The sequence below is a fragment of the Erinaceus europaeus genome, chromosome 16 (genome assembly GCF_950295315.1).
Source record: "Erinaceus europaeus chromosome 16, mEriEur2.1, whole genome shotgun sequence".
NCBI classification, from domain to species: Eukaryota; Metazoa; Chordata; class Mammalia; order Eulipotyphla; family Erinaceidae; genus Erinaceus; species Erinaceus europaeus.
The window spans coordinates 23,759,688-23,772,348 of record NC_080177.1 but is presented as its reverse complement, the minus strand read 5'-3'; the positions used below and the strand labels follow the sequence as shown (position 1 = coordinate 23,772,348).

Below are 12,661 nucleotides of genomic sequence, written 5' to 3'. Positions count from 1 at the left end.
AGAGAGGATGGGGGAGAACCGAACGAGGTGCATGTCCTGGAGAGCCTGGTTAACTCTTTCCAGTGGCATGGAGGCTTCTGGGGTTAACATACGCTTTGAGGAGGGCTATTTATTTCCTTTTAACAGATCAAACAGAAGTTGCAGGCATCTAGTAGGGAGATAAAGATACTGCCTAAGCCAATTTAAATTTCCAAGAAAACTTTGTAAAGAAGCAAGAGTGAGATTAGAAGGAAAAGTAACACAAGGTTTTAAAGGATGAATCTGCATTAGGGAAATCTCTGAGCCTAAGAAAGATATTGGAGTAATTAACTGTATCTTCTCACAAGCTACATTAAGGCCACTTTTCTTTAAGGCAGGGATAAGAAAATCATGTAGGGCGGAGAGATCTGTATCTAATTCTCCCCATATTAACATGTCATCCATATAATGAAAAACCTTAAGGCCCTTATGAATATACGTGAAAAGGGCAGATTTAACAGCCTCTTGACAAATTGTAGGACTATTGGCCATGCCCTGGGGCAGTACCACCCATTCATATCTATCGGCAGGGCTGGCATTATTAATAGAAGGAACAGAGAAGGCAAACCCTTTACAATCTTGTGGGTGCAAGGGAATAGAGAAAAAACAATCCTGTATATCAATAGCTATGATTGGAATTCCTGTGAGAATCACAGAAGCAAGAGGCAAACCCCTTTGGGGGGAGCCCCAAACCTGCATGGTTTTATCAACTGCACAAAGAACTTGGAGGAGGCACCATTTTCCCAAGCGCTTTTTAATCACAAAGACAGGAGTATTCCATGGTCTCCGGGTATGACGAATGTGTCCCACAGACAACTGCTCTTGGACAAGATCTTTCAAAATGTCTAGTTTCTCCCTAGGCAAAGGCCACTGTTCCACCCAGACAGGGTCATTAGAAAGCCAATCTAAGCAGGGAGTTCTGTTACGAACAGTGGCAGTTAGTATTGGGGGTGCTAGTCAGGTCTAGTAGTCTCATGTTGGGCAGTATGCCAGCTTCCCCCTGCTTATCCCTGAGGTCTATTTACATAACGAGTTACCTAGGAACCGCCCTGCCTGCAGGTCATTGGTTTAATCCCCACTGGTTCACTATGTCTTTTTGCTCCGCCCCCTCTCATAGTCACCCTGATTTCCACCAGTCTCTTTTCACTCCACCCTCTCTACGTCACATCCTGTTTCCACCCTACTTGGTGAGTATATATACAGCTGCTCTTCTGTTTTAACACATTTGGGATTGCCTTCCAGCTCTGAGAGTTCCAGAGTCTATCTCCTGCACGCTAGCTTGGCACGAGTTCCTGATCCCTCTCCCACGCAGCAGCCTATGTTGGCTCCAGTTGAGTTCTCTCCAACCCAGAGAGCACTTGCTCGGGAAGAAGCACCCTCAGGCTCTCCCAGCATTTGGCGCCCGAACAGGGACTGGCATATGGTGCCCAACGTGGCATGAAACGCCCCCACAGGCAAGAGATGCCCACAGAGGCAGGAAATGCCCTTTGAGCATGAGATACCCCCAGAGGCAAGAAATAGCCTTTTGCCTGCTAGGCACTGTCCTTTGAGGCAGGAAACGGCCCTTCAGGCCTCCCCTTGGCATCACACTGGTTCTTGCTGCTCTCTTACTTGTTCCTCCATGTCTTGTGCCAGTTCTTTTGAAAATGCCTGTACAATATAGGTTTCTGTTCACCCCACACTTCTGATTCTATGGCCATTAGTTAAAAAGAAAGGGGGAAATGTTGGTATTCCTCTAAATTCTGCTTCTAAGACCCCTTCTGTTGCATTGCTTGACATTGTAGTCTATTTACATAATCACTGTTTTCATTGGTTTAATCCCCTCTGGTTCACACGCTATTTTCCTTCTCCCCCTCCAATCCTACATACTTTCTCTTCCTGACACTTCTGCCTCCGGAGATATAAAAGACAGAGCTTTCTAATGAAGAGAGATTAGAAGAGATTAGATTGTTGAACTGCATCCCCGCTCGTCAATAAAGATTGAACTGCATTCCCAGCTCAGCCATGAGTCCCTGGTCGTCTGTCTCCCGCCTGTGAAGCTAGCCCAGCAACACTGGTCCTTGCGTTTTGCGCCATGTATGCTTAACCCACTGTGCTACCACCCAACTCCCTGTCTCTGTCTTTCTATCTGAAAAAGTTGACCTGACTCTGTGAAGATCCAATGATGATCAGAAAACAAAGAAAGAAGAAAGAAGGGGGCCAGGCGGTGGTGCACCTGGTTAAGTGCACACATTACAGTGTGTAAGGATCCAGTTCAAGACCCTGGTTCCCACCTGCAGCCCTGAAAGCTTCACAAGTATTGAAGCAGGTCTGTCTCTGTCTCTCTCCCACTCTATTTCCCCCTTTTCAATTCCCCTTCACAATTTCTGTCTCTATTAAAAATAAATAGATTTAAAATTTTTTTAAAGAAGCTGTTTAAAAAAAAGAAACATTTAGTGAGTTCCTTCCATGAGCCAACATTGACACATCGTGTGTGTGTGTGTGTGTGTGTGTGTGTGTGTGTGTGTATGTATGTGTGTGTGTGTTACCCAGGCCTCATGCATGCACAATTTCACTGCTCCAGGCCAATTTTTTTTCAGAGAAAGAGACAGAGTGGGGAGAGATACTACAGCACTGATGTTTCCTCTATTACCACAGCACCTTAAATGTGGTGCTGGGGCTGGAACCTGGGTTGTGTACACAGCAGACTTCCTACCCAAGCTATTTCTCTGACAAACCACAACCTTACATTGAATCTTTATCACAACTATGTGAAATAGGTATTAATCTCCCTAGGAGGGGACACTGAGACACAGGTTGTGTATTAGTCAGCACAGGCTAGGTTGCATCGCAATAACAAACAGTCCAAAGACTCTCAGTACTTTCACACAATTAAAAGGTATTTCCCACTCACACAGCAGCTTTCGCTGTAGAGACTTGGCATTCCCGGCTGCTTTGCTCTTCTAGCTCAGCCTGTCAACACAAGTACTCCTCCATGATTGTCATGACCAGGAAAGACAGAAATACAGAGGATAATTCAGGCTGGAAGTGAACTTCCTCTGTCATTTAATGGGTCAGAACCAGTCCCACAGCCCCACCCAACTGCAAGTGGAGTGAGTCTTCCATGCATTAGGAGGGGGCAAAAACTGAATATTGAATTTTTAAAAAAATATTTATTTATTCACTTTTGTTGCCCTTGTTGTTTTATTGTTGTAATTGAATACTGATTTTTAAAAATTTTTATTTATAAAAATGAAATATTGACTAAACCATAGGATAAGAGGGGTACAATGCCACACAATTCCCATCACCAGAACTTCATATCCCATCCCCTCCCAATTGCATTCCTATTCTTTATCCCTCTGGGAGTATTGACCCAAGGTCATTGTGGGGTGCAGAAGGTGGAAGGTCTGGCTTCTGTAATTGCTTCCCCGCTGAACATGGGCATTGATCGATCCATACTCCCAGCCTGTCTTTCTCTCTCTCCCTAGTGGGGAAGGAGTCTGGGGAAGCGGAGCTCCAGGACACATTGGTGGGGTTGTGAATATTCAGTTTTTTATTTCTACCCTATTGAATGAACAGAAGAGATCAGAGCACTGCTCTGCCATTTTATGTGGCAGCAGGGTTGAAGCCAGGGCCTCGGGCACATGGAGCATGTGCTCAATCACTGAGTCACCTTCCCAGCCAAATGAATAAATTCTGATGAACGTGGGTGATGTAGAACATAGAGAGGCTTGATAACTTACAAGTGCTAAATGGCAGTGAGAAATTGTAAACCAAGTTCTGCCTAAACCCCAGACTCAACTTTAAAAATTTTTATTTATTTATTTCTTCCCTTTTGTTGTCCTTATTGTAGTTATTACTGTTGTCATTGTTGTTGGGTAGGACAGAGAGAAATGGAGAGAGGAGGGGAAGACAGAGAGGGAGAGAGAAAGATAGACACCTGCAGACCTGCTTCACCTCATGTGAAGTGACTCCCCTGCAGGTGGGGAGCCGGGGACTCAAACCAGGATCCTTATGTCGGTCCTTGTGCTTTGTGCCATGTGCACTTAACCCGCTATACTACCGCCCGACTCCCCAGACTCAACTTCTGTCCAGGACACTGGTGCCTTGTAAGAAGGACCCTTCCCCTACAGCCTCAGTAGACAAATTTTGCAGAGCACATCTGAAGTCATTAAGTAGCACTTACAATTTACTAAGACAGTGGAGAAACAGCAGCCACAGGCTACAGGCCTCCACAAGGTCTCACCATTTTTCAAGCTCCTGATGTCCACTGGCTCACCAAATCCTGCCCCCATGCTGTGCCAAAAGCAGGTTAAATGTTTATAACTCCCTTTCATGAATCCTAGAGCTAAAGAAAGCGAAATCCAGCAGACCTGATTCAGATGTAGACATTGAAATACCCTGGCTAGGACTTAATTGTTATGAAACCCAATTTGAAGCTTTTTCCAACACATTCCACCCTTTCTTCCAAAAGATCTGCTTTCTCCCTGCTCTGTACTGCTGACATGACAATCCGACTGCAGAAGATCATAGATTCAGTGAACGAAGCTTTCTCTGGGCAGCTCATGACAAACAAAGAACAATGAAAGGGCCATGTTGGGTAGCCTTAGGTTTGAGAACACTGAAGACAGAATTTGAGACTGCGAGGAACACAGTGGATGGGAGAGGCCTGGTAGGCTGGACAGAGAAGCTGCTAACCTTATATATATGGAGAAAAACCAAAATCCATTCCAAATGAGAATTCCATCTTGGGGCTGGGTGGTACTGCACCTGGTTGAATGCACACATAGTGTGCAAGGACCTGAGTTCAAGACCTTAGTTTTCACCTACAGGGGGGAAGCTTTATAAGTGGGGAAGCAGTGTTGCAGTGCTCACTCACTCTCTCTCTTAAACTGACATGAGCTAAGTTACAACATTTCTTTTTTTGATATTAACTATTTATTTCTGGAGAGAGACAGAAACTAAGAGGGAAGGGGGAGATACAGGTAGAGATAGATAGATAGATAGATAGATAGATAGATAGATAGATAGATAGAAACTAAGAGGGAAGTGGAAGATAGAGAGAGAGAGACAGGTGGCAGGGGTAGATAGCATAATGGTTATGCAAACAGACTCTCATGCCTGAGGCTCCAAAGTCTGAGGTTCAAACCCTCACACCACCATAAGCCAGAGCTGAGCAGTGTTATGGTAAAGAAAGAGAGAGAGAGAGAGAGAGAGAGAGAGAGATCTGCAGCCCTGCTTCACTACTCATGAAGCTTTCCCTCTGCATGTGGAGACCAGGGGCTTGAACTCAGATCCTCTCACACTGTAATGTGTGCACTTAACCAGGTACACCACCAACTGGCTCCTCTCTCTATCTCTATTTCTTTCTCTATCTCTTTCTCCTTCTCTATCTCACCCTACCCTTTTAATTTCTGTCTTTATTCAAAAAAAAAAAGAGAGAGAAAGGAAAAAGAAAAAAAGAAAATTCTAAATTCTATCTTTCTTCTTATCTTTATTTATTGATTAGACAGAGACAGCCAGAAATCAAGAGAAAAGGGGGAGGTAGAGAGGGAGAGAGATAGAGAGACACCTGTAGCAATGCTTCACCACTTATTTATTTTCCCTTTTGTTGCCCTTGTTTATTGTTGTTGTTGTTGTTGTTGCTGTCATTGTTGTTGGATAGGAAAGAGAAAAATGGAGAGGGGAGGGGAAGACAGAGAGGAAGAGAGAAAGAGAGACACCTATAGACCTGCTTTACCATCTGTGAATCGACTCCCTTGCAGGTAGGGAGCCGGGGGCTCAAACCAGGATCCTCATGCCGGTCCATACACTTTGCACCACATGCGCTTAACCTGCAGCGCTACTGCTCGGCTCCCAGCACTAGAGTCTTAGTTCCACTGTCACCATTCTGAGAGTTGCCTGGGGTCACCTGCCCAGACTTGCCCTTCTTCCTAGCCATCTTGCATGTCACCCAGCACTGAGTCCTCATAGGCACCTGTCCTGGTACCTCTTGTTTATTGTCCTCATTAATTCACACACACCCCCACTGCGTCACAAACACTTTCAGAACCCCCACCCCCCCAGTGGGAAGTCAGGTCAGTCCAGGGTCACTCTGACTTCCACTTCTTCCTATAGAAAGGGTGCCTTTCAGGTGTAGGAAGAATGGAAGCTGACAAACTGTCCTCCCTTTCAAGTCTTTTCATTCCTGGCTCCTAAAACAAAGAAGAGGTGAAGAAAACCCAGAGGGTGCGAGCCTTGTCAGAATAGCACAGAGGCTGCACATTTTAAGGTAATAAATTCAAACACTGTCAGCCAGACAATGGAAACAGTAAGAGTTTCCACCAAAACAGAAACTTGGCAGAGAGAGAGCCAGAACAAGTGAGAGCTGGAGAGAAAGAAAAGCCAGGCCCTCAGAAAGCTTCATAAATATAAGGGGTTCTTGCTGAGTCTGAGGAGAGAGAGAGAAAGAAAGAGTGGAAGAAAGGAGGAGGAGTCTGAATCTTAAACTAAATTCCACAAACACAGATTATATTGTTTAGGCTAGCAACCTTTTTCCTCATAGCAAATAAAGCACAATGATAACAGATTAACAAAAACAAAATCAAAATCTTGCCTAATCACTACTTGGAAAGCTGATATTTTTTTTAAAAAATGTTTGTTTATTTTGGATAGAGACCGAAAAATTGAGAGAAAGGGAGAGAACATAGGGAAGAAGGAGGAGAAAGAGAAGAAGGATATATAGAAATTTTTTTTTAACCACTCATGAAGTTTCCCCCCCTGCAGTTGGGGGCCAGGGACTTGAACCTGGGTCTATGTGCACTGTAATGTATGTGTTCTACCAGGTGCACCACTGCCTAGCCCTGGAAATTCAATATTTTGAAGTATGTCCTTGTGGTGGTTTACACACACAAACCCAGCATGAATAGACTTAAAAAACTTTTATGTGGTCTGGGAGATAGCTCAGCCTATCTAGAGTTTTTTCTATGCCTGGAGCCTAGGAGATCACAGGTTCAATCCCCAGCACCAGCTTAGACCACAGCTGAGCAATGTTCTATTTCTCTCTCCTTTTCTTACATTGTTTTTCTCAAATCTATAACTGGATCCTTTAAAAATTTGATCATACTATATATTGCCTTACACATAGGGAATATACCCCCTGGTCATTAAATACTATTTAATGATGTTATTTTCGTGGTTGTTTAGTATTTCACTGTAAAGGTGTATCACCTATCAATATCCCACAAACATGGTATAGGACATTTAGGTTTCCTTTCAATTTTTATAAACAGCTTGACAGTCAATATTTCTGAAATGCACACATGATTTTTTAAATATTTTATTTTATTTATTTATTCCCTTTTATTGCCCTTGTTTTATTGTTGTAGTTATGACTGTTGTTGTTATTGATGTTGTCATTGTTGAATAGGACAGAGAGACATGGAGAGAGGAGGGGAAGACAGAGAGGGGGAGAGAAAGATAGACATCTGTAGAACTGCTTCATCTCCTGTGAAGCGACTCCCCTGCAGGTGGGGAGCCGGGGGCTCGAACAGGGATCCTTAGACCAGTCCTTGTGTTTTGCGCCACATGCGCTTAACCCGCTGCGCTACTGTCCAACTCCCACATGATTATTTTTTTAGGATCAAGTCCCAGAAATGGAATTTCTGTGCTAAAATTCTTGGGGTTTTAATATGCCTCTGCTTTGGACAGCACATTTGTTAGTCTGAAGAGCATTAAAAAGTACAGTCCAGGGACTGGGCAGTAGTGTATCTGGTTGAGTGCACCCCTTACCCAGGAGCAAGGTCCTTGGTTTGAGCCCTTGCTCCCTATCAGCAGGAGGGATGCTTCAGGAGCTGTGAAACAGGTCTGCAGGAGTCTCTCTTTTTATTCCCTTCTCTGTTTCTCCCTCCCCTCTCAGTTTCTCTCTGTCCTATCCAAATAATATGGAAATAAAGAAAAAAAAATGGCCACCAGGATTGGTAGATCTGTAGTGCTGGCACTGAGTCCCAGTGATCACCCTGGTGGTTACTGAAAAGGAAGAAAGGAAGGAAGCAAGAGAGAAAGACAGAGAAAGAAAGAAAGGAAGGAAGGAAGGAAGGAAGGAAGGAAGGAAGGAAGGAGGAGAGAGAGAGGAAGGGAGGAAAGAAGGAAGGAGAAAGAGAAAGAGAGAGAGAGAGAAGGGAATGCAGTCCTAGCAACTCCAGAGGATAAAGCATTGAGCTTTCAAACACGAGGTCCCAAGTTTGATCCCTGGCATTGCATGTGACGGAGTAGTGCTCTGGTTCTCTCTCTCCTCTCTCATTAATATATCTTTTTTATTTTATTTATTTATTTATTTATTTATTTATTTATTTATTTTAATGAAAGAGAGATCAGAGCACTGCTCAGCTCTGGTTTATCATGGTGCCTGGGATTCAACCTGGGACTTTTAGTGCCTCAGGTATGAAAGGCTTTTTGCATTTGCTATCTTCCCAACCCAACCAGTCTTTTTTTTTTTAAGAAGAGTGAGTGGGCAGGGGTTATGCAAAGAGACTCTCATGCCTGAGGCTCCAAAGTCTGAGGTTCAGCCCCCCCCAACCACCATAAAAAGTGATCTGGGAGGTAGTGCAGTGGATAGGGTGCTAGACTTGCCAACATGAGGTCCTGAGTTTGATTCCTAGTGTCATATTTGCCAGAATGATGCTCTGAAACTAACTCTCTCTCTCTCTCTCTCTCTCTCTCATTAATAAATAAAGTAAATCTTTAAGAAAGAAGGAGGAGGAGAAGAAAAAGTGCAGTCCTGTTGGGGCACAAAAGAAATCACCCTACACAACAGTCTATAGTGAGTCAGTATGAAGTTGATAATGAAATAGCGTCTACTTAGACTTGGATACCCTCCTCACCAATTTCCTATTATACTTCCCTCACTCACTCCCAAGCTATCCTTATCAAAGCAAGGACTGCAAAAGCTGAATAAGGGAAAGAGACTGGCCTACTTTACCAATGACTCTTTAGTCACTATCAGGCCACCCCATCAACTGGGGCCCTAGTTGGGGAGTCCTGAGATTCCCAAACAGACATGATGGGCCTAGACCTTGAATAAATCCCTCTCTCCATTCTTACCAGTCATCTCTATCAGGAACAACACAATAGACCCCTTTGTGGACCCCCATAGGACCTTGCCCTCAACTTAGATAAATAAGTAGAGAATGTTCCATTCTCTGAAGGGAGGCTGGACAACATACTCTATGCTACACCTGAGGAAGATGGGTCCTGATATTGGGGCAGCTTGGAACGTTCCTACTTATGACCACAGAATGTGAACTCAGATCTACAGGGATGCAGAGGTCACATAGGCTCCTAAGCTGAATATGGGCCCCAGATCACATCAAATCGATGGGGTTTACAGTCAACAATATTTATACACCTTTCCCATATTTGGGAGCTACTCTCTTCCCAGAACCAAATTTCTGGTCTTTTTTCCAGCCATGACATCATTTCCCCAGACAATAACTTGGATCCACCTGCATATCAGATTTCAGGCTCAGGAAAAAAAAAAAAAAGAAAAAAAAAACTAGTATAGCCACAGGCCCTTTGGAATATAACTAAAATATGCCTACTAGCTATCTACAAAATGGAGACCCCCTCCCCCTCCCGTAACTCTTCATCTGCACTATTCCAGCCTTTAGGTTCATGATTAGTTAACAATTTGTTTGGCTTTATATGTTAACTCTCTTTTCAACCACCAGGTTCCAGATGCTAGCATGATGCCAACTAGACTTCCCTGGACAGACAGCCCCACCAATGTGTCCTGGAGCTCCAATTTTCCAGAACCCCACCCCACTAGGGAAAGAGAGAGGCAGGCTGGGAATATGGATCGACCTGTCAATGCCCATGTTCAGCAGGGAAGCAATGACAGAAGCCAGACCTTCCACCTTCTGCATCACACAATGACCTTGGGTCCATACTCCCAGAGGGATAAAGAATAGGAAAGCTATCAAGGGAGGGGAGGGGATACGGAGTTCTGGTGATGGGAATTGTGTGAAGTCTTAGCCCTCTTATCCTATGGTTTTGTCAGTGTTTCCTTTGAATAAATAAAGAGAAAAGAAGAGAAGAGAAGAGAAGAGAAGAGAAGAGAAGAGAAGAGAAGAGAAGAGAAGAAAAAAAGAGAAAAGAAATCACCCTATGGGGGTTGAGCGGTAGCACAGCGAGTTAAGCGGAAAAGGCTTCGTGAAGCGCAAAGATGGCCATAAGGATCCTGGTTCAAGCACCGGGCTTGAGCCCCAGGCTCCCCACCTACAGGGGGTTGCTTCACAAGGTCTTATGGCTTCACAAGGTCTGCAGGTGTCTATCTTTCTCTCCTCCTCTCTGTCTTCCCCTCCTCTCTCCAATTCTCTCTGTCCTATCTAACAACAACAATATCATCAATAACAACAAAACAATAATAACAAGAGCAACAAGGGCAACAAAAATGGGGGGAAAATGGCGTCCAGAAGCAATGGATTCATAGTGCCGGCACTGAGCCCCAGCAACAACCCTGGAGGCAAAAAAAAAAAAAAAAAAGAAATCATTATATACCCCTCTGGGTCCTTTAAAGACTGGACAAATAACCAAATGAGCACAAGGCAGAGTAGTCAAGAGGAACTTGTAAGAATATGCATGCTTCCTGTACACGTGGGAGAGACCCAGAAATAATAAGTAACTCACCACAGGATCTCAGACACCATTTTAAATATTTATTTATTTATTTTCCTTTTGTTGCCCTTTTTGTTTTTATTGTTGTTGTTATTGATGTCGTTGTTGGATAGGACAGAGAGAAATGGAGGAGGGGAAAACAGAGATGGGGAGAGAAAGACACCTGCAGACCTGCTTCACCGCCTGTGAAGCGACTCCCCTGCAGGTGGGGAGCCGGGGGCTCGAACTGGGATCATTATGCAGGCCCTTGCGCTTCGCACCACGTGCGCTTAACCCGCTGTGCTACCACCTGACTCCCCAGACACCATTTTTAAATAGCTGAGCTAACACCAAAGCCAGAGAATGCTACTACTCAGCCCCCTCCTTTGCCTCATTTAACAGTTCCTCCTCCTAACACTACTAGGTTTGACTGTTGCATGCTCATTTGTTTGTCACTTTCTCTAGGGAAACTCCACAGGAGCAGTTTTTTTTTTTTTTTAATCACTGGAGAGAGAAATTGAAAGGGGAGAAAGAGACAGAGATAGAGAGGGAGAGAGGCAGAGAGACCTACTTCACCACTCGTGAAGCTTTCCCCCGGCAGGTGGGGACCAGGGGCTTGAACCTCAGTCCTTGTGCACTGTAGTGTGCGCACTTAATCAAGAGCGCCACCGCCTGGCCCCGGGAGCAGAGCTTTGTGTGGTTAATGTGTAGAGTGGAGCACAAACTACCAATGAATGAATGAATGAATGAATGAATGAATGAATGAATGAATGAATGAATGAATGAATGAATGAACGAACATGGATGATCGCAGGAAGCTGCCTGCACTCTGGCTGATCCACTTAAGAGACCATATGTCCCCTCAGGAGTGGGAGCCCATTCTGGAAACACTCACCCCAGTGTCTGCTTCTCAGGGACACTGTGACCAGCTCTGGGGATATTCAGGGAGTCCCAGTCTCCCGCCACACCCAAGACTGAGTTTCTACAGGCCTATGGGACAGTCAGCTCAGCTCTCTGGACAAGGAGGAGGAGCTGCAGATGTCGGGGAACTGAAATCCATTCTCTCTCGCCCACGCCTACCCCACCCCCCAGGTTCAGCCTTCCAGTGTGCACCCCAGTCTGAGGCTGAAGCCCACTTTGGAGGCTGCTCCAGGGTACACTCACTGGCCCTGATTGAGGCGGAATAATAAATAGATAAATAAACAAAAGCTCCTTGGGCCCTCTCTTTACCATCTTTGGAATTCCACCCTTGGAAATTCATTCTTGAGGAATGAGAGGAATGCCGTTCCACTTTCTCCCAAAAGTCTCCCAGTCGCCATTGGCTTCCGCACTCAGACCCTCCCCTGAAGTGTCTCCTTAGCTCCCCTGGGACTCTCCACCTTCTCTCCTCCACTTCCTCCATTCCCCCCATCCCTGGGTCTGTTTATTCCACTCGCTGGTATCCTTCAAGCAGCAGAAGTTCCAGACCTTTGTTGTGCAAATCCCTCACACCCAATACACACACAGAGGGATGGGGAGAACTGAGGTGGTAGCATAATGGTTATGCAAAATGACTCTCGTGCCTGAGGCTCCAAAGGTCCAAAGCCTCAGGTCCAAAGGTCCAAAGGTCCAAAGGTCCAAAGCCCCAGCACCACCATAAACCAGAGCTGAGCAGTGCTCTGGGGAAAAAAAAAAATGAGAAAAAAAAAATATGTATATATGTATTTTGCCTCCAGGGTTATTGCTGGGGTTCAGTGCCTGCACCACGAATCCACTGCTCCTGGAGGCCATTTTTTTCCCCTTTTGTTGCCCTGGTTGTTTTATAGTTGTTGTGGTTATTAATATTGTTGTTGTTATTGATGTCATTGTTGTTGGATAGTACAGAGAGAAATGGAGAGAGGGGAAGACAGAGGGGGAGAGAAAGATAGACACCTGCAGACCTGCTTCACTGCCTGTGAGGGGGGGGATTCGAACTAGAACCGGGATCCTTAAGCCAGTCCATCGGCACTTGACCCACTGCGCTAACGCCTGACCCCCAGAGAAAAATATT

General features: G+C 44.9%; 1 long non-coding RNA gene across 2 annotated transcripts in view; it reads right to left on the bottom strand.

The window, feature by feature from the left end:
* Window positions 1-12,661, bottom strand: part of LOC132533420 (uncharacterized) — a 63,284-nt gene that overhangs the window by 34,118 nt on the left and 16,505 nt on the right. The window lies entirely within an intron of this gene.